The sequence below is a fragment of the Aegilops tauschii genome, chromosome 3 (genome assembly GCF_002575655.3).
Source record: "Aegilops tauschii subsp. strangulata cultivar AL8/78 chromosome 3, Aet v6.0, whole genome shotgun sequence".
NCBI classification, from domain to species: domain Eukaryota; kingdom Viridiplantae; phylum Streptophyta; class Magnoliopsida; order Poales; family Poaceae; genus Aegilops; species Aegilops tauschii.
In genome coordinates, this window is record NC_053037.3 from 37713653 (window position 1) to 37734753 (window position 21101).

The window sequence follows — 21101 nt, forward strand, 5'->3', positions numbered from 1 at the left end:
GAACAAAGTGTGGACTTTGGTTGAATTGCCCGATGATCGGCAAGCAATTGAGAATAAATGGATCGTCAAGAGGAAGACGGATGCTGATAGTAGTATCACTATCTACAAAGCTAGAATTGTCGCAAAAGGTTTTCGACAAGTTCAAGATGTTGACTACGATGAGAGTTTCTCACTCGTATCTATGCTTAAGTCTGTCTGAATCATGTTAGCAATTGCCGCATTTTATGAAATATGGCAAATGGATAAACAAAACTGCATTCCTTAATGGATTTATTAAAGAAGAGTTGTATATGATGCAACCAGGAGGTTTTGTCAATCCTAAAGGTGCTAACAAAATATGCAAGCTCCAGCGATCCATCTATGGACTGGTGCAAGCATCTCGGAGTTGGAATATACACTTTGATAAGTTGATCAAAGGATATAGTTTTAAACAGACTTGCGGTGAAGCCTGTATTTACAAGAAAGTGAGTGGGAGCACTACAGCATTTCTGATAAGTATATGTGAATGACATATTGTCACTCCAATTGTCGGAGAGGTATCTCTGGGCCCACTCGGTAATGCACATCACTATAAGCCTTGCAAGCATTGTGACTAATGAGTTAGTTGCGGGATGATGTGTTACGGAACGAGTAAAGAGACTTGCCGGCAACGAGATTGAACTAGGTATCGAGATACCGACGATCAAATCTCGGGCAAGTAACATACCGGTGACAAAGGGAACAACGTATGTTGTTATGCGGTCTGACCGATAAAGATCTTCATAGAATATGTGGGAGCCAATATGGGCATCCAGGTCCCGCTATTGGTTATTGACCAGAGAGGTGTCTCGGTCATGTCTACATAGTTCTCGAACCCAAAGGGTCCGCACGCTTAAAGTTACGATGACAGTTTTATTATGAGTTTTTGTATGTTGATGTACCGAAGGAGTTCGGAGTCCCGGATGAGATCGGGGACATGACGAGGAGTCTCGAAATGGTCGAGACGTAAAAATCGATATATTGGACGACTATATTCTGACTTCGGAAAGGTTCCGAGTGATTCGGGTATTTTTCGGAGTACCGGAGAGTTACGGGAATACGTATTGGGCCTTATTGGGCCATACGGGAAAGAAGGAAAAGGGCCTCAAGGGTGGCCGCACCCCTCCCCTTGGTCTGGTCCGAATTGGACTAGGGAAGGGGGGCGGCCCCTTCCTTCCTTCTCTTTTTCCCTTCCTCTTTTCCTATTCCATATGGGAGGTGGAATCCTACTAGGACTAGGGAGTCCTAGTAGGACTCCACACTTGGTGCGCCCCCTCCTAGGGCCGGCCTCCTCCTCCCTTGCTCCTTTATATACGGGGGCGGGGGTCACCTAAGAACACACTTGATATACGATATTTCAGCCGTGTGCGGTGCCCCCCTCCACCAGATTACACCTCGATAATACCGTCGCGGAGCTTAGGCGAAGCCCTGCGTCGGTGGAACATCATCATCGTTACCACGCCGTCGTGCTGACGAAACTCTCCCTCAACACTCGGCTGGATCGGAGTTCGAGGGACGTCATCGAGCTGAACGTGTGTAGAACTTCGGAGGTGCCGTGCGTTCGGTACTTGATCGGTCGGATCGTGAAGACGTACGACTACATCAACCGCGTTGTGATAACGCTTCCGCTGTCGGTCTACGAGGGTACGTGGACAAAACTCTCCCCTCTCGTTGCTATGCATCACCATGATCTTGCATGTGCGTAGGATTATTTTTTTTGAAATTACTACGTTCCCCAACACTGAAATGATCATGTTCATTGCAAAGTTCACAAGTACGGCTAAGAAAATTTAAATTTTTAGCACAAACATCTAGCCTTTCTTGCAACAATTTAGTTTCTAAATGCTTATGCCTCTTGCAATATCTATCTTCCCTATTTGGTGTGTACTTGCAAACCCAATACACTCCACAAAAATCGACATGCTTATAAGAGATATTTTTTCATCAGGACTAGTGCAATCATCATTAGTACTATGGATATTCAAGGAGTTCATACTAACAACATTACAATCATGCTCATCATTCAAAGATTCAGTGCCAAACATTTTAATGCATTCTTCTTCTAACACTTTGGCACAATTTTCCTTTCCATCATTTTCACGAAAGATATTAAAAAGATGAAGCATATGAGGCACCCTTAATTCCATTTTTTTATAAACTAAACTAGTGATAAAACAAGAAACTAAAAGATTCGATTGCAAGATCTAAAGATATACCTTCAAGCACTCACCTCCCCGGCAACGACGCCAGAAAAGAGCTTGATGTCTACTACACAAACTTCTTCTTGTAGACGTTGTTGGGCCTCTAAGTGCAGAGGTTTGTAGGACAGTAGCAAATTTCCCTCAAGTGGATGACCTAAGGTTTATCAATCTGTGGGAGGCATAGAATGAAGATGGTCTCTCTCAAACAACCCTGCAACCAAATAACAAAGAGTCTCTTGTGTCCCCAACACACCCAATACAATGGTAAATTGTATAGGTGCACTAGTTCGGCGAAGAGATGGTGATACAAGTGCAATATGGATGGTAGATATAGGTTTTTGTAATCTGAAAATATAAAAACAGCAAGGTAACTAACGATAAAAGTGAGAGTAAACGGTATTGCAATTCTAGGAAACAAGGCCTAGGGTTCATACTTTCACTAGTGCAAGTTCTCTCAACAATAATAACATAATTGGATCACATAACTATCCCTCAACATGCAACAAAGAGTCACTCCAAAGTCACTAATAGCGGAGAACAAACGAAGAGATTATTGTAGGGTACGAAACCACCTCAAAGTTATCCTTTCTGTTCGATCTATTCAAGAGTCCGTAGTAAAATAACACGAAGCTATTCTTTCCGTTCGATCTATTATAGAGTTCGTACTAGAATAACACCTTAAGATACAAATCAATCAAAACCCTAATGTCACCTAGATACTCCAATGTCACCTCTAGTATCCGTGGGTATGATTATACGATATGCATCACACAATCTCAGATTCATCTATTCAACCAACACAAAGTACTTCAAAGAGTGCCCAAAAGTTTCTACCGGAGAGTCAAGATGAAAATGTGTGCTAACCCCTATGCATAGGTTCATGGGCGGAACCCGCAAGTTGATCACCAAAACATACATCAAGTGAATCAAGTGATATCCCATTGTCACCACAGATAAGCACGGCAAGACATACATCAAGTGTTCTCAAATCCTTAAAGACTCAATCCGACAAGATAACTTCAAAGGGAAAACTCAATCCATTACAAGAGAGTAGAGGGGGAGAAACATCATAAGATCCTACTAAAATAGCAAAGCTCACGATACATCAAGATCGTGCCAAATCAAGAACACGAGAGAGAGAGAGATCAAACGCATAGCTACCGGTACATACCCTCAGCCCCGAGGGTGAACTACTCCCTCCTCGTCATGGAGAGCGCCGGGATGATGAAGATGGCCACCGGTGAGGGATCCCCCCTCCGGCAGGGTGGTGGCTACAGAGGCTTGCGGCGGCGGAACTCCCGATCTATTCTGTTCTCCGATGGTTTTAGGGTATATTGGTATATATAGGAGGAAGAAATACGTCAGGGGAGCCACGAGGGGCCCACGAGGGTGGAGGGTGCGCCCAGGGGGTGGGCGCGCCCCCTGCCTCGTGCCTTCCTCGTTGATTCCCTGACGTGCACTCCAAGTCTCCCGTATTGCTTTCTTTCCAAAAATAACTTTTCCGAAGGTTTCATTCCTTTTGGACTCCGTTTGATATTCCTTTTCTGCGAAACACTGAAACAAGGGAAAAATAGAAACTGGCACTGGGCTCTAGGTCAATAGGTTAGTCCCAAAAGTAATATAAAAGTGCATAGTAAAGCACATAAAAACATCCAAGATGGATAATATAATAGCATGGAACAATAAAAAAATTATAGATACGTTGCAGACGTATTAGCGTGCGATCGATAAAGAGTGCCATCGAATTTGTGTGTGCCCACGTCAAAGATATAGAGTGGCTGGCCTACTGGAACATGAGAGGGAACAGGTGCAGTTTGTCTCTATGGCATGGATACCTACCTACAGCGCTCGACTATCGGTGTGTGGTGGGGGGGGGGGGGAGGGAGGCCTAATTAACTATAGAGGTACAATGGCTGGTATATGTGTGGAGGAGGAGAGAGGCCTACCTCATGTATTAAGGGAGATCGATCGGCATCCATGCATATGTGTAGGAGAGGAATAATGTTGGGAGAGAGACAGAGCTAGAGTGTTGGAGGGGGTGGTAGTGGAGTTGCTTCTAACAAATGGTGGGATAGACTTGCTAGACAACCAGAGGGCACGCCTGCAATATCAATAAGAGAGGGGATGGCTGCCTGTCTGTGCACGTGCGTGTGAGAGACGGGTCAGAAGGCATGCACGAATGATGAGGAGGGCGATATGGATGTGGTAAGCAGACATAACTACATAGGAAGATCAATCGTCCTTTGTGAGAGAAAGGAGAGACATAACTCGTGAGGTACGTCGATCGATGGCGGGGGGAATAGTTAAAGTCGACCTAGGTATATGTTGGGAGATCGATCGGTATACATGCATGTGTGTGTTAGAAGCAAATGAGGCACGGGGAGAAGGAAGAGAGAGAGGGATGCATCTAGGAGGTGGTGCGAGAGTCATACTATATCGAGGGGGGAGAAGTGTGCGAGTACGAGATCGATGAAAAGAGTGGTGGGAGTGAGGCATGGACGGTGATAAGAGAGGAGGGGAAGCTTGTGTTTTGTGCTAGGCACACCTGGCTAGAGAGGCATATCGATCGATGTGTGCCGTAAAGAAGGAGCTGGGGGGCCTGCACACACCGTGGGTGAACGACCTAAAGTGAAAAGACGAATTTGCGCGATGGAGCTAGAGAATGCTGAGGGAGGGTTAGAGGGATGCGGGTGTCTGCATGCACGAGAGAAAGTTAGCGCTAGCTAGCTACAAAGATAAGAGGATTGTGTGGGTGTAAAAGACGAACAGAGATCATACTTCATTATAAAAAGCGAATTCAGATATTTGAAGAATTTATCATAGTGTTTTAAACCGACGCATGTGTGAATATATATAACGATGATACACATGGTGTGGTTATGAACATGTTATACTACATATAATATATTTTATCTCTACTCTTATAAAAAACGGAGTTGTTGATGATGGTGCCATCCTGCAATACAGGCCGTCCGATTTATGTCTGACGGATAGGAAGGAAACTATGGCAATTTTGAAAAAAGATACCCACACCCCTCTCTATATTTGCAAATTAGGCCTCCCCTTGATCATGTTGATGTTCTATGGAACGCATGGGCATCTTGCTAGTACTACGTATAACATATAGAACATTGATCATAATTTGGGCTAATGTGTGGCTTTTGCAGCTCAGGTCTAAATACTTGTCATAATGTAGGGGGCGGGGCACTATACTATGTGTGATAAACACGGTGTACACATATGGAACATGGTTTAGATTATGAATATATAGTTAGTGCATCAAATGTACTATTATTTGGAATCAACATCTAGTGTATTCAAAAAATAGAATTCGAGTTCATGTAGTACACATAGTTCATATCTATCTCTATAGTAATCATGTGGTGTGTTATTAAGGTAATACACGAATGATGGTTGAAGTTGGCAACAATCATGATTGTAGATTTGTTATTGAAATAGAGAAACGAATTCAAATTCAGTTCGAATTGCAGCGGTAGTATAGACATTTGGAATGCACTAAAATGTTGGTATGAGTAGGTTACATGCATTATACAGCAAGCGGAAAATTTTAATTGGACATCACATGGATTCATACTACCAAATAGCATTTAATTGCACTAAATTGTTGGTATGAGTAGCTTTAAATAGCATTTTTATAGTAAAACGGGGCAAGACTCTCTCTTTGCGTGGTGTGAATAGTTTTATTTTTTTTCGTTTTCTTTTTGGTTGAGGGAAGTGAGAATTAATTTGGTACGTACAAGTACAATATTACACGTTAGGCTTGTCCCTAAAATTCAACCCGCGCCTTGTTATATCCCGAAAATTCAGATATCATGCTCCCAAAACTGGCGCCTTCACAACCCGCGCCTTGCTATCCCGAAATTACAACGCGCGCGGAAACTCCCTCCAGCTGCCAAATCCCGACACGCGAAATCCCCCTTCTAACCCTGAGCCGAAAGGGCCGCTAGTTCAAATCGGTGCGGGGTACTTTTGTAACACACCCTACATTTTGGACAAGCGTGTCCCTAAGTCATGGTTCACCCCCTCCCATCGCCTCCTTTTTGCCATTCGAAATCCCAGGCCGCCATAACCTCTCCGCTCCAGCCGCGAAACCCCACCCTCCTCCGTCCGCCACCTCACCGCTGTCCAGCCGGAGCCTCTTCCCTGACGACGTCGTCCACCGCAACAGCTCAACGTCCCTCGTCCACCTCCCCGGATGAGGATCTGTCGTCCATCTCGTTGTCCCGCCGGTTCAGCCGCCCCGTCCTCCACCTCCAAGGAGCTGCTCCGACGATCGCCTTGTCTATCGCGGCTGCTCCATCCCCACAGCGCCACCTTAACCTGCTCCACCGGAACCGCAGCATCCTCATCGACTCCTCGGACGAAGCCGAGGCCTACTCGGCGCCACCAAAGAGGTTGTACACTCATCGCATCGCACCTTCTCCTTAGCTCGACCTCCCGGCGCCGACGGTGCTCCATCCCGCACCCCCATGGAGCGGCAACCTTGAAGCCGGCGCCGAGGGCGACATCTCCACGGCGGCTCTCCCCCAGTGCGAGGCCCCTTCGGCGGCGGCGTCCATACCAGCCGGATCTTCTCCCGCTGTTCTGGCTCTCGCTCGCTCGCTCGCGCTACTGCTGCTGCTCCGGCTCTCGCTCGATCGCTCGCCCGCCCAGCTGCTGCTGCTCTGGCTATCGCTCGCTCGCTCGCACTGCTGCTACTGCTCTCCCCCTCGCTCGTGCTGCTGCTCTGCTCCAATTTAGCTACACTTCAGTCGACTGAATCGACTTTTGGGTCAGTCGATTTTCAGGGGGTGGGGGGGCTCGCCGGAGTTAAGGAAGAACCACCCGCAGCGGGGACGGGGGCTCGCCGGAGAGGTACCCCACTATCTATCTTAGGGTTCAGGGTGGGGGGCGGGGGGCCTATAGGGCTGGCCGGGGCGGCGGCGGACCGGCGGTGGGGAGTTGTTTCGGGGCGGCGAGGCGGCGCTGGGGCCGGCGGTTCGGCCGGTGGTGGCTGGCGGCTCAGGGGGGTGCAGGTTGAAGATGAACTGCAGGCCCTCCCTAAACTACATGTCACGTGCCTCTCTGCTACCATTGCGTTCAGTTTCGACACTAACATTCAGATTCCACAGTAAATTTCAGTTTCGGCAGTTAAGTTCAGAGTCAACAGTTTTTACCTCATCTGTTGTAGTCAGGTGGTTTTTGGTGATGTGAATTTTACATCTATTTTACATCATCTATTGGAGATGCTATTAGAATCCCACTTGAGATTGACGGTGTCTGTCTTGTGTTGCTTCAGCCTTGACATCTTACGGCTCACCGGGGCTGCTTCAGCCTTGACGTCTTAGGGCACATATCGAGGAAGAATTGAATAGTATCTCTATCTAATATCTGGTTCACCTAGGGTATGCCTATGTTGTTCATCTTGGGTGGTAAACAAATAGTAAAGCAATTATCATCTGTCTTTTTATTAAATTAAAGCAATCATCAGCCTGCTATCATTATTTTTGGATCCATCCACTGGTTGTTACCATCACTCTAAATTTCTGCATGCTCTCCTTACATAATCTCACCATATTTTTTTCGTATGCATGTCAGATATTGCACACAGTCATGCTGAACATGTAGAGAAAAAGAGAAGAGTTTTGCGTGGCAATACAATGTCATGCAGACATCGCTCCATGGTGGGTTCAATGGCAAACCCTCCCCACCCCTCTTCAGATTGTAATCCAGAGGAAGATATCTGTTCTGAGGCGGATTCAGACGCCGCTGACCACTCCTATTTACCCCCCAAGGTGTTTGCTCTACCTTGGCATGATGATGTTAGTCATATCATGCATATGTTGCCTTGCAGTGCCTACTTTTGACATCATATATGTCATCTGCTTAGTTTAGACATGTTCTGTAATGCCACCTGTTTAGTTTCTATATCATATATGGGAATTGTGCAGTCTCATGTCTTTTAGCCAGCCATAATATACGTGAAATGTGCAATGCCATCCTGTTTAACCAGGCATCATATATTTGAATGATATCTTGCCCATCCTTTTCTTCATTACATTTCCATTTGTCGACAATGTTTGTACATTAAACTACTCTTCCTGTGAATCAGCCATTTGGGTGGGAGATTGAAAAATGTGGAGTGAAAACAAGGCCTTCAGCGCAGACAGTGCTACCTGTCGAAGCAGATCTCTTGTTGGGTCCCGATAGCTCCTCAGAGATGGATTCAGAGACAGATGACCAGTCCTATTCCCTACCGAGGTGTATGCTCTAACTTGGCACGGTTATACTGCTCATATCATGCATATGGTGTCTTGCATTGCATAGATTAGACATCATATACACAATATTCAACACCATGTTCTTAGTTCAGACATCATATCTAATGCCCTCTGTTTAGCATATAAATCACATATGTGAATTAAATGATGCGATCCTGATTACTTAGATAACATGTAGGTGAATTATGTCATGCGATCCTGTTTAATTATTCATCATATCTTTGAATTATGTTATGTTATGCTATCCAGTTTAGATAGACATCATATATGTGAAATTATGTCATGCTATCCGTTTTAGTTAAACAATATACATGTCAACTATTTTCATGCCCTCTTTTTTCCACACTATCTATTGCATCTGTCTCTCATACAATGTCTGTACATTCAACTATGTTTCCTGTTTATCAGCCATTTGAATTGGAGCGGGTGATGCCAGCATCTAGCGGACTAAAAACACGGTCTTCAAATAAAACAGTGCTACCTCTTGGTGGAAATAGCACCCCGGTTGTACATGCACGAGAACCAACCCTACCACACATAACCCAAACTCTCGCAGATTGTACCCCTAATGCGATGGACAAAGAACCAGCTTCACCCAATCTAACCCCAACCCCAGCAGATAGTAACCCAGTTCCTGTTGATACAGCACCATCTCCACCACAGAGCTCCCAAACAAGAGCAGTTAGTAAGGCAGCTCCAGTGCCCAAAGGGCCAGTACTACCACGGCAAACCCCAACTCCACCAGTTAGTACGCCTATTCCTATGGAGGAAGCACAACCAGCTAGTCGTAGTTTAGCATCTATCGCATTTGATGTTGTTAAATTGTATGTGCGTATCTTCCCATCTTGGAAATATTATACTGAAGATGAAGGAAAATACCAGTTGCAGGTGTTTGTCCAGGAGTTATGTGTAAGTAATGTTATTCATGGCAATTACTTTGCTTTGTCCCATACATCCTACCTCCATGATGGTTATAATACATCAAATTTTCCCATTTTTCTCTATAGAGAAGGACCGATTTGGAAACTCGTGATGAGGTAACCTGTGCTAATACCTCTGCTATCTTCAAGAATGCTTGGTGGCAGTATCGGAATTACCTGAAGAAAACGTACTTCACCGGCAAAGAAACTCATCAAATTCCCTTACGTTCTCCTGAGACACATTTACTGGACGATGACTCAGAACGCCTTGTTCTGTACTGGTCCCAAACCAAGAATGTGGTAAGGTCTATGAGCTCATTTTCTATTTTTTAAGTACTATATTCTTGCGTCTTACTGTACTCTGTTCATGTAGAACAAGTGCCTAAATCTGAAGAACAATTGTTCTAATTTAAGATTCTATTGCTATCATAGTTCAAAAAAGCGCTAGGCGTTAATTATGCGTTTTGCCACCGCCTTGCGCTTTACTGACCAAAGTGCATGCTTATGCGCAGTTATGCACAGATTAAGCGTAGTTATGCGCAATGTGTTTCGCCAACGCCTAGAGCCTAGGCGCGCTTAAGCGCTCGCTTAGGCACGCCTTTTTTTAACTATGATTGCTATCGTGCATACTGCTTTGCTCTTGTATCACTGTATTTACTCATACAAACTTATTTTTAAATTGAAGGATCCAATTGAAACTTCAATGGCACAGCAGGTATGTTCACGCATGTTTCTTTAACAGGCTTGCTCTTATCAATAGCTCTGTTGATTTCAATTTCAATTGTGTATACAGTTGACTTCTCATATCATGCACATTACTAGCATCACAACAGAGCCAATAGTGTTGTTGTACATGTAGACCCGTGGTACCCATCTGAAATCTTGTTGTGTCGTGTAGTTTCCCACGCTTTATATTCTTTCACAACTGCTTTGTCTTGAACTGATATGATTTGAACCGTGTCTCTATTTTGATTTGGCAAGACAATGCAGTGACCATAGGACATAGATATATGTTTGTTTGATGCTTTTATTATGTACTAGTACTTGGCAATAGAAGACTTGGTAGTTTAATCCTGTCCACCTTACTAATGAACTGGTTCACCGAAATGAGTTTCATATACTAGGACGTGCTAAACTGTTATGTGTCTGCTTGTTTCTTCTTTTAGAATGTTGACAGAATATTTGGGAAGAGTGCCTTATTAAGCAATGGTAAAGGAAGTAATGCAGATAAGGTTCAGGATAGTGACACATCCTTGTTGGTCTCCAACAAAGCTGATAAAACAGCTAAGGAAGACTATCTCGAAGATAGTGAGACAACCCCAAAGTCCTGTCTTGGTTTAGTGTTGGAGTTACTGGCCACTACCGCTTGCACAAGCTATTCAAACTCACTGTCTAAATCAGTTCGGTTTCTTGAGTCTCAACCACAAGCTGAAAGACATCGATCAACTGTGCTGCGACAAGAAGTAGAAGGACTGCGGAAGTCCCTGGAGCATTCAGATGCATACTTTCTGGTGCAACAGCAAGCGTTGGAGGATTTTAGCGCCAAACAGGACAAAGCTAATAAGCTTGCTAAGCTTATTGCCAGCATGGTGGATACCACGTTTCTTGAGCTCTTATGAAGTTGTTTTAGTTATGCTCTTGTTTTGCTGCCGCGTTTATTTGCACTGGTGGCCAATTTTGACGGCCAGTGTATGTAATATGCTGCTTTGTTCCCTATATTTGCACTGGTGGCGAACTTTCATGCCCAGTGGATGTAATATGTGTAATAGCGGTAATAGGCTAGCGTTAATTGCTTGCTTATTTATTTCCTTATTGTCTTGTTTAGTTGTTTGCTTGTAGTCACTGCAGTTCTTTTTCTGTGTTTTTCTAGTGGCCACAATAACCTATTTTTGGAAACTAGGCCAAAATAATCATGGCAACACACGGACTATTGTAACCATGGGCCTCCTGCGGGCTGTATGATCCATGGGCCTTCTACGGGCTGTAGGATCCATTGGCCTTCTATACGGGTCGTAGGATCCATGGGCCTTCTATGGGCCGTACGATCCATGGGCCTTTTACAGGCCGTACGATCCATGGGCCTTCTACGGGGCGTATCGTCATTTCGCCAATCATGGGCCATACTATTCGTGGACAATAATGGGCCGTTTATTGGCCGTATTTGATAACTCTATGAAAACAGCCCAACGGGTTTTTTTACATGAAAACGGCCCAACGTATTAACGAGCCACAAACGGGCCGACTGTAACCACGGGCTGAATTTGGCCCACAAGCAGAAAATGATAGTAACGGGCCGTAAGTAACCGAATGCTGGAAATGAGCCCAAGAATAAATGGGCCCTGAGAAGGCCGAAATATATCATGGGCTGGAAATGGCCCAACGGAATAATGGGCCGTTAATGGGTATAAAGTGATACACTGTTCATTACGGGCCAGTTTTACCACGGGCCGTTAAGGGGCCGAGGGTTACTAAGGGCCTCATATGGGCCGAAAGACGTCATGGGCCATACATGGGCCGGAAGTTAAAACGGGCTGGAATTATATTGGACGGCCCAGATGACGCTACTGGGCCTAATTCGGATATGCCGTAAACGGGCCCTGGGATAGCGGGCTGTAAATGGGCTATATGCGAACAGGCCGTTAACAGGCTTGTCGTGGGCTGGCCCGCCACCTTTTGACCAAGTCAAACGGGCCGACCTTTTCACAGGAATGGGCCTCTGTTGGGCCGTGCCATGTGTCGGCGTATCATAGGCGCTTTGGGTCCAATGAGTGGATGACATCTGTCCCAACGGTGAGCCGACACGTGTTTCCTCCAGCTGATGATGATTTTACACGTGGAAAATCCCCATTGGTCGGGGCTGTTAACGAGTTATCGGATCCAAAACCGGACCCGATTGCTTAACGACGTTCTGTTACGGTGGATGCCACGTGTCGGTCACCCTTGACGAAAGCACTTCTGTGACGCGCTATTTATCGTCATGGAAGTGGACTTCCGTGATGATAATTTTGGTAATGTCATGGAACACTTCTACGACAACACAGGTATGACTATCTTGATTCTGTCATAAATTTGTCATGTATGTACATGCATGACAGAAAACGTGACCTACTGTGACAAACATGTATCATCACGGAAGTGTTTTTTTGTAGTGCTATGTGCTTAAAGTTTTGAAGTTATGCTTGTTTTGCCTTCCTATGGTAGCTGATTATTGTTCCCATAAGTTATTTTCTCACAAAATCCCTATGCATAGGAAGTGGGTTAGACTTAAATGTGCTAGTCATATTCTTCATGATGCTCTCTTTATGTTTCAATTCTTATCTTTTATGCGAGCATCATTGAAATCATCATGCCTAGCTAGGGGCGTTAAACGTTAGCGCTTGTTGGGAGGCAACCCAATTTTTATTTTTGTTCTTTCTTTTTTGGTTCTGTTTAGTAATAAATATTTGATCTAGCCTCTGGTTAGATGTGGTTTTATGTTTTAGTTAGTGTTTGTGCCAAGTAAGACCTATCGGATCTTCTTGGATGATAGTTATTTGATCTTGCTGAAAATTCCAGAAACTTTCTGTTCACGAAAACAATCGTTCAAAATCATCAGAACGTGATAAAATACTGACTCCAATTGTAGAAGATCAATAATCAAATTATCTAGGTCTTCCTATTTTGGTAGAATTTTTTGAGTTCCAGAAGTTTGCGTTAGTTACAGATTACTACAGACTGTTCTGTTTTTGACAGATTCTGTTTTTCGTGTGTTGTTTGCTTATTTTGATGAATCTATGGCTAGTATCGGAGGTTTTAAACCATAGAGAAGTTGGAATACAGTAGGTTTAACACCAATATAAATAAAGAATGAGTTCATTACAGTACCTTTAAGTGGTGGTTTGTTTTATTTCGCTAACGGGGCTCATGAGATTTTCTGTTGAGTTTTGTGTTGTGAAGTTTTCAAGTTTTGGGTAAAGATTCGATGGACTATGGAATAAGGAGTGGCAAGAGCCTAAGCTTGGTGATGCCCAAGGCACCCCAAGGTAATATTCAAGGACAACCAAGAGCCTAAGCTTGGGGATGCCCCGGATGGCATCCCCTCTTTCGTCTTCGTTCATCGGTAACCTTACTTGGAGCTATATTTTTATTCACCACATGATATGTGTTTTGCTTGGAGCATCATTTTATTTTGTTAGTATTTGCTTTCTGCTATTTAGAATAATTTTTTTCATCTCTATTTTCAAAAAAATGTCAAGGATAGCCTTTACCATGCTTATTTTGCAAGTATACATGTTGCTGTTTCAAAATAGAAAGTTTATCGCTGTTGCAAAAATTCCCTAGAAAAGCCAGAATATGATAAAATGTTGAAACTTTTTGCATAATAAGCTCTGATAAATTTTCTACAGTGTGGTAGAATTTCATAATGTTTGGAGTTAGGGAAGTATGATGAATCTTGCATTCTTTACAGACTGTACTGTTTTGGCAGATTGCTGTTATGTTTGCATTGTTTGCATATGTTTGCTTGTTTAATGATTCTATTTGAGGATAGGAGTATTAAATATGCAGAGGCATTTAGTATGCAATGTTGAATAATAATTTTAGTGATTTGTTACAGTAGAAAATGATAAGGTTTTTGCATTGGTTTATACTAACTTATCTCACGAGTTCTTGTTGAGTTTGGTGTGGATGAAGCTTTCGAGATTTAGGAAACCGTGATATGAGAGGAATTAAGGAGACACAAAAGCTCAAGCTTGGGTATTCCCAAGGCACCCCAAGATAATATTTCAAGAAGTCTCAAGCATCTAAGCTTGGGGATGCCCCGGTAGGCATCCCACCTTTCTTCTTCAACAATTATCGGTCAGTATTGGTTGAGCCTAAGTTTTTGCTTCTTCACATGATGAGTGCTATCCTTGAAATGTCGTTTTATTTTGTTTTGCTTGCTGTTTGAATAAAATACCAAGATCTAAAATTCTTAAATGAGAGAGAGTCTTCACATAGCTACATAATTATTTAACTACTCATTGATCTTCACTTATATCTTTTTGGAGTAGTTTGTCATTTACTCGTGTGCTTCACTTATATATCCTATGAGTAAATGGTTGAATGATTTGAATGTCATAAATCTGAAATTATATATGTTTCATATGCTTATCCCATGGGGAGTAATGACTTCACATATAAGAAGTAGAGGTGGTAAATTTATTGAAGGTTAGCAAACATTGTATTGGTCACTTGAACAATTCATGAAGGAATATTGAAGGAAGAGAGATTTCACATATAAATATACTATATTGGACATCTTCTATGATTGTGAGCCCCATTAATTATTTTCAAACCTGAGCAAATTAGTTGAAGTTGGACAAGGAAGACAACATAATGAGTTATGCTTGGGTATATTTGTATAGAAGTTATATTGTTATGGATCCTCTAACATGTGGTGCTTGCTATTTAGAATCCTTTGCTAGCCAAAATATATGTACTAAGCGGGAATACTGCTTGTGCTTCCAAATTCCTTGAACCAAGTTTCTTCCATGAGTGTCCACCATATCTACCTATATGCGGTATTTACCTGCCGTTCCAAGTAAATTTGCATGTGCCAAACTCTAAACCTTCAAATAATAATCTATTTTGTATGCCCGAATCGCTCATGTAGCGACTAGGGGCTGTCAGTATCTTCCATGCTAGGTGGGTTATTCTCACGATGAGTGGACTCCGCTCATCATTCACGAGAAAATGGCTGGTAACTGGGATGCCCAGTCCTATGATCAAAAGATCAAAAACAAATTTGCAAATAATTTAAACAAAACTCCCCCAGGAATGTTGATAGTTGGATGGCACCCGTTGTTTCGGACAAGCCGTGGAGTGTGAATGTTGGTGGAGGGGGAGTAAAAACTTTATCTTTCTGCGTGGGAACCACCTATAATGTATCTAGTATGGAAGATATTGGGAACTCTTGGTCGTTATGTTGACAATGAAAGCATACCTCTCAAAATTATTTTCATCTCTGTTTTTGCTTCGAGCTTTGGTACCTCTGCAAATCCCTGCTTCCCTCTGCGAAGGGCCTATCTTTTACTTTTATGCAAGAGTCGGTAATATTCCTTCTCATTACAACCTACTCTTTAGTTGGCAAGCATCATGTGATGGAAAGATCTAAGCATATATGGCCATTCAAATATATTTGAGCATGAATTATTACTGTTGACATTACCCTTGAGGTAAAAGGTTGGGAGGCGAAACATTAAGCCCCTATCTTTCTCTGTGTTCGATGAATACTATCTGTTCTAAAAATATGCTTGAGTGGTAGCAATCATGGAAGACTAAATGGTAGTTGAGTATGTGAAGTTTGCTGAATCAAAGCTCTGACATAGACTCTTCCTGAAAATAAGATGAATTGCAATTGTTTGATGACTGAGAACATAGTTTGTTAGTTTTTAAGAAAGTTTATGATCTATACTTTAACATGTGAATAGTTTGTTACTTGATCATGAAAAGTTCTATGAGTTGAGCTACTGTTATGACATATGATGATGCTAGAAAAGGTGATTGAAATTATCATTGCTCAAACCTGTGCACCTGCTAGCATTCACACTTCATAAATTATTTCTTTTATCATTTACCTACTCGAGGACGAGCAGGAATTAAGCTTGGGGATGCTGATACGTCTCCAACGTATCTATAATTTATGAAGTATTCATGCTATTATATTATCCATCTTGGATGTTTAATGGGCTTTACTATGCACTTTTATATTATTTTTGGGACTAACCTATTAACCCAGAGCCCAGTGCTAGTTTCTGTTTTTCCCCTTGTTTCAGTGTTTCGCAGAAAATGAATATCAAACGGAGTCCAAACGGAATGAAACCTTCGGGAGCGTGATTTTTGGAACGAACATGATCCAGGAGACTTGGAGTTGAAGTCAGGGAAGCTTCAAGGTGGCCACGAGGCAGGGAGGCGCGCCTGCCCCCTAGGCTCGCCCCCCAACCTCGTGGGCCCCTTGTGGCTCCCGTTACCGACTTCTTTCGCCTATATATATATCCATATACCCTCAAAACATCGGGGAGCAGAATAGATCGGGAGTTCCGCCGCCGCAAGCCTCTGTAGCCACCAAAAACCAATCGGGACCCTGTTCCGGCACCCTGCCGGAGGGTTCATCATCCCGGTGCTCTCCATGACGAGGAGGGAGTAGTTCACCCTCGGGGCTGAGGGTATGTACCAGTAGCTATGTGTTTGATCTCTCTCTCTCTCTCTCGTGTTCTTGATTTGACACGATCTTGATGTATCGCGAGCTTTGCTATTATAGTTGGATCTTATGATGTTTCTCCCCCTCTACTCTCTTGTAATGGATTCAGTTTTCCCTTTAAAGTTATCTTATCGGATTGAGTCTTTAAGGATTTGAGAACACTTGATGTATGTCTTGCATGTGCTTATCTGTGGTGACAATGGGATATCACGTGATCCAATTGATGTATGTTTTGGTGATCAACTTGCGAGTTCCGTGAACTTATGCATAGGGGTTGGCACACGTTTTCGTCTTGACTCTCCGGTAGAAACTTTGGGGCACTCTTTGAAGTTCTTTGTGTTGGTTGAATAGATGAATCTAAGATTGTGTGATGCATATCGTATAATCATACCCACGGATACTTGCGGTGACATTGGAGTATCTAGGTGACATTAGGGTTTTGGTTGATTTGTGTCTTATGGTGTTATTCTAGTACGAACTCTATGATAGATCGAAGGGAAAGAATAGCTTCATGTTATTTTACTACGGACTCTTGAATAGATCGATCAGAAAGGATAACTTTGAGGTGGTTTCGTACCCTACCATAATCTCTTCGTTTGTTCTCCGCTATTAGTGACTTTGGAGTGACTCTTTGTTGCATGTTGAGGGATAGTTATATGATCCAATTATGTTATTATTGTTGAACTTGCACCAGTGAAAGTATGAACCCTAGGCCTTGTGTCAACGCATTGCAATACCGTTTGTGCTCACTTTTATCAATAGTTACCTTGCTGTTTTTATAATTTCAGATTACAAAAACCTATATCTACCATCCATATTGCACTTGTATCACCATCTCTTCGCCAAACTAGTGCACCTATACAATTTACCATTGTATTGGGTGTGTTGGGGACATAGAGACTCTTTGTTATTTGGTTGCAGGGTCGTTTGAGAGAGACCATCTTCATCCTACACCTCCCACGGATTGATAAAACTTAGGTCATCCACTTGAGGGAAATTTGCTACTGTCCTACAAACCTCTGTACTTGGAGGCCCAACAACGTCTACAAGAAGAATGTTGTGTAGTAGACATCACCGACACCCAGCAGACCTGTCAACCTCCCACCGCCAAATTCCGGCGAGAATCCGATGATATTTTTTCCTTCATTTTTTCGTCGTCTTTGTCGTTTGGGCCATGATGGATCTTCACCTCGTCGTCCCTAACCCAGCAGCTCTCCTCCCATCGCCTCAGGCCACGAGCAAAACTGCAGCATGGAGGAACACCTACAAAGAGGAAAAGTTCACGCACATGAGGAAAATGTACACGAAAAAAGTGGTCGTCGGCCGTCATCGCCGGTTCCGGTGAATCCTTGTGTTCCAGACCATGCCATCGCGTCCCTAGGAGGAGGATGAGGGGAAGAACCCATTCAGACGAAGAAGCGCCCAAGCCATGGTCCATGGGAACGAATTTGGCCTATTTTCTCGACTACTTTGTTGCACAGTTTACATCCGCACGGTGAGCCTCTATCAATTTACCTTTGCACATCATCTATCCTAGGTACCAGCTAGCTCATGAATCATCTAGTGCCGAAAAGTCATTGTTGCGTGAAGGAAGAAGGAAGAAGGAAGAAGAGGGAGAGAGATATTCATGTGGAGTCTAATTCATTTGAGGTTATAGAGTTCGCTTAAGGTCGTGTTTTCTAATGATTCCTCAAATTGAAGAGTTAAGGTTTGAGAAGTTGATCTCGCAAAAAAAATGGTTTGAGAAGTTAAACTTTAAGGGTCCATTCAAAGATGCTATGACAAAAAGGAGAAAGGAAGAGAGGTGGATGGCCCCACATGAGCCACGAAGGAGGCTATGGAGTAGAAAGTTTCCATTGTGATGGCTTTGTTGAAATGATAAGCTTCAACTCCATAGTTAGTCACGGAAAAGAGATAGCAAGGAATATAATACCCGCAAACTACCCTAGGGCAACTCCAACGCCGAACACTAAAAGGCCCTGACATATTTGGACTACATGAATTGAACATTTTTTGTCATCCAATATCGTGTATCAAACGTTTGTAGATTAGTCCGAAAGTCCAAAATCCCACCACCTGGAAGCAAACCAGTGAAAGGTTTGCGGGCGTCTGGACATTTACCATGATAAACGCTTGATTGAGCAATCCAACCCAAAACCACTAACATGCATTCTGCTCCAAAAGCCTCGCCGCATATTGAGTGCCACTCAGAGCAGACGCGATCGAACGACTACCTACCTACATTCATGCCGGTTAGGCCAACGTGACCGGGCGGCTGGTCGGAGCCGCTTCAATGCGAGCATGGTGACCGAGCAGTCTCTCTGGGTGTTGTGCCTGCATTGAAGCGGTGCCGGTCCACCCGCCCTGGTTATTTAAGCAGTCAGGCCGCACCAGCAAACCCTAACCCATCTCCTCCATACATCACCGCCTCTCCTCTTCTCTCTTCTCTATCGCAAACAATCATGATGGAAAATCCGCGCTGTCAGGAGGATTCACAAGAGGGCTTTAGATTGTGGTGTTGTTGCCCATGGTCCATCAGGGCCCACCACTCCGACTGGCAAGACGGAGGTGACGCTCTTCTCAGACGGCGAGGACCGGTAGCAGCGACCCCTCCCCGTCGAGGCCGTGCGGACGGACGATAAGTACGTGCGGCAGCTTGAGGTGCTCCTCGAGCTGTCGTTCTTCGACCGCGGCCCGTCATTGCCCTTGCCGCCCAATTGCGGCATCCAGATCGGACAACGCATCAAGGAGAAGCCGACGTCCTGCCGCGACGCTGTGTGAGGGTGGACTTGGCATCCTGCCACGTAGCCAGTACAAGTCATCATCCAAAGCAGGCAGCCTTTTCTCACCTTCCGAGCGACCGAATCACCAGTCCTCCCTTCCCATGCTCAAATTTCACCGGACAGAATAGACATTGTCGTAGATTTGAAGCTCCTCCTCGTCGTCCATGGACTGACGACTCTGGACAAGATAGCAGAGCGACCTCCCCATGCCCATGAGCACGCTCTCCGTCCAGCGGAATATGGTGCCGGGAGTCGCCGACCGACCAAACCAACAATGCCGACCATTCCAGGCGAAAGCACCCGCCTTTTCTCCCACGTCGTGCATTCCAATTTCACCCCAGTCCCTCCCATCACGCACAGCTGTCCACCCCGCCTGAATCGACATTGCCGCTCAAGGTCATCCATGCTCTGGCTCTGCCCGCAGACAAAGTAACACAGTTCCTCTGCTCCTCTCGGCCCGCTCGGGTGAGGGAGAAGGAGACGCGTCGCCGCGGTTGCCGTCTTCTCCGCCTCCGGCATACCTCCGTTGCGGACCCATCTCCTCCCCTCCTCCATAAGCCAAAGCCGCTTTCCATCCTCAATCTGATCCCTCGCCACGTGCACGTGCACGTGCCTTCTCTTCCTCCTCTCCGACCTACAACCAAGCGCGGCTGCCGTCGATTCCCAGCCAAAGCATCGGCCTTTTCTAGCATTCCGAGCCAACCAGCACCACGCTCCAATTTCACCGGAGAACCTACAGAGATGCCCTGTCTCCCACCCAGCGGCCGTCCGCCCCGCCGCGCCAAATCGACATTGTCCTTGATTTGAAGCTCGCCATCGTCCATGGACTGGCTCCGGAGAAGATAGTAGAACGACCTCCCCATGAGCACATCCGCCTGCTCTCTGTCCAGCGGGAGTGCTGCCGGCAATCGCCGCTGGCGCCCTCCTCTGTTCGTGGGTGCCGCGTTTTTGGAGGCAGACGTCTTCTGCCCCAGCTTTTTTACTTTTACCAAATCAGTTGTTTCCCGTCAAATCCTAGGCCCATTGTTATATTCTTCACACTAGCTAAAAGCCTCGCCGCATATTGAGTGCCGCTCAGAGCAGACGCGATCGAACAACTGCCTACCTACATTCATGCCGGTTAGGCCGGCGTGACCGGGCGGCTGGTCGGAACCGCTTCAATGCGGGCATGGTGACCGAGAAGTCTCTCTGGGTGTTGTGCCTGCATTGAAGCGGTGCCGGTCCACCCGCCCTGGTTATTTAAGCAGTCATGCCGCACCGGCAAACCCTAACCCATCTCCTCCATACATCACCGCCTCTCCTCTTCTTTCTTCTCTATCGTAAACAATCATGATGGAAAATCTGCGCTGTCAGGAGGATTCACAAGAGGGCTTTAGATTGTGGTGTTGTTGCCCATGGTCCATCAGGGCCCACCACTCCGACTGGCAAGACGGAGGTGACGCTCTTCTCCGACGGCGAGGACCGGTAGCAGCGACCCCTCCTCGTCGAGGCCGTGCGGACGGACGATAAGTACGTGCGGCAGCTTGAGGTGCTCCTTGAGCGGTCGTTCTTCGACCGCGGCCCGTCATTGCCCTTGCCGCCCAATTGCGGCATCCAAATCGGACAACGTATCAAGGAGAAGCCGACGTCCTGCCGCGACGCTGTGTGAGGGTGGACTTGGCATCCTGCCACGTAGCCAG